This window comes from Apis dorsata, unplaced genomic scaffold (assembly GCF_000469605.1).
Source record: "Apis dorsata unplaced genomic scaffold, Apis dorsata 1.3 scaffold_169, whole genome shotgun sequence".
Taxonomy (NCBI): Eukaryota; Metazoa; Arthropoda; class Insecta; order Hymenoptera; family Apidae; genus Apis; species Apis dorsata.
Window position 1 is genome coordinate 157,764 of NW_006263457.1, and position 3,892 is coordinate 161,655.

At 30.1% G+C, this 3,892-nt stretch overlaps 1 long non-coding RNA gene across 1 annotated transcript; it reads left to right on the forward strand.

Moving 5' to 3' along the window:
• Positions 1 to 1,913: 1,913 nt before the first annotated feature.
• LOC116185387 lies at positions 1,914 to 2,365 on the forward strand. Its single transcript, XR_004150228.1, has 2 exons — positions 1,914 to 2,214; positions 2,254 to 2,365. It is a non-coding gene; the product is annotated as an uncharacterized LOC116185387 (long non-coding RNA).
• The last annotated feature ends 1,527 nt before the right edge of the window (positions 2,366 to 3,892 follow it).

Here is a 3,892-nt window from a genome sequence, read left to right on the forward strand (position 1 = left end):
TCCGATTAACACTGTACGTACATGTATATATATTTATTAAACGTGCTATAAATTTCTCTTAATACCAATGTAATCCGTCCCCGGATTATGAAACTGTTGAAACCTTTTGGACTAAACTCAATCTGGTCTTTTAGATTTTTATAACCTAAATAGATATATGCGTGCACAAATATAGTGATCCGATAATGTAGTTATCCAAGAAGTTATCCATTACGTACATGCATAAATCGAAAATTAGAACGAGAAGAGGATGATATATATATATATACTCGTAAAAACATCGTCTCGAGAATCAAGAATGATTAATAACCAATGAGAAATATTAATTCTATGATGATTTCGTTGAAAATTTCTCCAAACAAATTTTCGAGGTTTTTTTTGTAAAATTTAAAAAGAAAACGAGAAGACAAAATTAGAAAATTCATCGATCGATCACATTACGTTGCTCGATTGTTCGATATTTATGATTGATATTTTTAATGTTCGATTTACGATTTTAGAAAGGGAAATCGCGAAATATAATGGAAGCCGGAAGTCGATGCTCGAAATGTCTTTGCTCGACTTCGCCATATAAACGACACCGCAACTTTATAGATGGAACAATCTACGTACTACGTGAATGTGCAATATAGGAAGTGGAAGTTTTTTTTCCCTTTCTTCGAGATTAACAGAAACGATCGAATACGTTCCTCCATTTTTTTTTTTTTTTTTTTTTTTTTTAATATTCGTTCGTTCCGTGAATTCATCCTTATTCTATTCCTTTTTTCTTTCATTTATAATTTATCAATACATCAATACGTCAATTTTACGATTTTACCGTTTACCTTTCGTTATTAATTTATTACCATTATGTTTGCTAGTATACGTTGTAATTTATTATATTGTGATTATACTTTATTTACTTCTTTTTTTATTTTTGTTTTTTATTATATTATTCATTAATTTGTGTAATATTATAATACATCAACATACGTTATTTTTCTTCATTTTTTTTCTTTTTCTTTTTCTTTTTTTATTATTATTATTATTATTATTACGAAAAAGTATTTTCAATGTCGATCGAATCGTTTCGTAACACGCTATGCTGACTGGCTAAATACACCTGTTAAATGGAATAAATATGCGGTACGATGAAACGCGCGTACTGATTCTAATTACGAGACTTATTTATTAAACTTGTATGAATCTGAAAAGGGAAGAACAGAAAAAAAAAAAAAAAAAAAAAAAAAAATGGAGAGGAGAAATCGCATATTCCATATACAACGAAACAAAAATAAACACAACAAGAATGAAACTTTCTAGATAAGCTTCGTCCACGAGTAAATTAATTAATATCAATTATTCAAAGAAATCTGGAATAGAGAAGTAGAGAGTGTATCAAAGAACCTAGATTAGAATTTACAAGGGAAATTTAAAAAATAAAAATATCGTATAGAAAAAGAAAAAAAAAAAAAAAGAAACTTTCTTATATTGTTCGTCTCATAAATTTTCTTTTCTATTTCCTTTCAATCCTTTGGACAATCTCTCCGAGTAGAGATTAATAAGAGGAGGAGGATTTTCGTGAAAAGAAAGTCGACCGTTATTCACGAGCCAACCCAAAGTATCGCTTCCCGAAGTCCCCTTTTCTCCTGAAATCAGAGATAAAATTTTGGCCAACCAGTCAGCGACAGATCACAATTGGAGAGATCACAATTTTTAGAAATTTTTACAAGTCTCTTTATGCGTCGCCAGTTAACCTGAAACAACCTTTCCAATTGGAATCACAATTGAAAGAAAAATCGACGAAAGATTGGATGATATGTCGCGTAAAAGAGATTACGAAATTACATAACATTTGACAGAATATGAAACGTAGTAAATAATTTGAAGGAATTACGTATTTATTGAAATATTGAAATAAGTCAGTTTGAAAAAAATTAAAAATCTCGAAGATATAATTATTGCTTCTTTTTTTTTTTTCTTTTTTTTTTAATATTCTATATACACTAATATATTTCCATGCAATTATCACGATCGCTTATTTATCTTTTATATTTAACAATCTATTTCCTGTTTCTTGTGTTCCATTTATATTAGCATTATGATACGTGGATATTTTTCTTTGAATGTGTGAGTTTCTGTTCTGTCCTCGCTTAAGATTGAAAAACTGGTAAACGAATGAAAACGTGACGTTCACGGCAACACACCGATTGAATACAAATGTTCCAAGCAAGAGTTACGTGCTCCTTCGTTAAGGCTCTTTCCTTAGCACAGCTAACCTAACATTGTATCAATATGGCGGCGGATGGCCAACCTTCTGACTTAATATACCGACCTCAAATTCTCAATTCTTCGTGTGCAATATGACACGAAGTGTATTTACAAATTTATATATCGTTCGATAAACGGTATGCGAAATAAAATGTTCTTTTTCGATTGTAATTATCGTCGTCGAACACGGTATTAATGGTTATTAACGAGATTTAAATGAAATTTATAAATATTAAAACTTTAATTGTCGACTCGTTCTTCGATTTCCTTATATACATAATTTTTGAAAATGCCACAATGGTTATTTGGAAGCACAAATTTGTTAAGGAATAAAATAATAAAATATAATAAGTGCAAAAAGTGGAAAAAAGGAATTAGACGCAATAATATTTCAATTTAATAATAATTAAATAGGAAACAGTTTAAACTTGATAAATTAGATTCACAATATAACTATTGTTATAGATTTATAATGCTTCCATCATAGATATTCCTTGATATTACTTATTATTATAGCAATATCGGCTAATGCATTCAATTCGAATAATTGCATCATATTGTTTGTTGCATTTTCCATTATTTCATCAATCATTACGATTTTTTCTTTTTTCGAGGAAAATTTCATATTCAATGATTTCTTCTGTTAAATATATCAATATCGGTTTGTCACAGGGCAACGATAAAAATCGGACTTTACTCGTATCTATTACTCATATTTATATTTATATTTATATATATATATATATATTCATGAAAACGCGCATTAAAAGTAATTTACTCTTGACGTACAGGGTGTCCTCGGTTCAAAAGATAATAGATACGAATAATTATTTCGAGATTATTCTCGACTTTTTATCTCGACCACTTTGATTTTTTGATCAATTATGTTTTATGAAACACATAATATATAATTGATAATCGTCAATGAATAAGCATATATTTGCATATATCACATTGTTGATATATAAATATAAATTATACGTGCTTTTTTACGTGTTGATTATCTTAAGCAAGTTTTTATCGAGTTTTTACTTGCAGTTTCGAAAAAACTATTCTAATCTTGATCTTCATCGTTAGACGATTTCTCAGATGACGAAGAATCTCTGCTCCTGAGCTTGATATTTTCAGAATTATTTAAAGAGATCGATCAACATATTCCAAAAAGCCTTTAGCAAGATATCATCGAGGTGATAAATCCAACTCATTCATAATTAATTTATTCATTCAATCACCGTTAAAAGATAGCTTAAAATAACAATTTTAATAACAATTTTTTCTCAAACTCTATTCTTAATAACGCAATGAATATTCAACAAAACCATTATAAAACAAACTTTATATTTATATCTCGTGGAAAAAAAAGATCTCCATCCCAATCGAAACTAGAGAGGAAGAAAAATTCCAACCAACCAACGCGCCCTCCCCTTCCCCAAGAACGGACTCGCACGCGCTTAAAACCGGAGGAGATCGATCACGCACCCTGACCAACCCCAACGACAACGCTGATCCGCGATTCGAGCGGATCCAAGTTCAGCGTGAATTTTATTTATAAGTATCCCAGTCTCATCATCCGATAAACAAACATCCTCCTTTTCCTCCTTATAGAACCGTGGAGGAGGTTCGTCCCTCCCTCTCCCTCTCT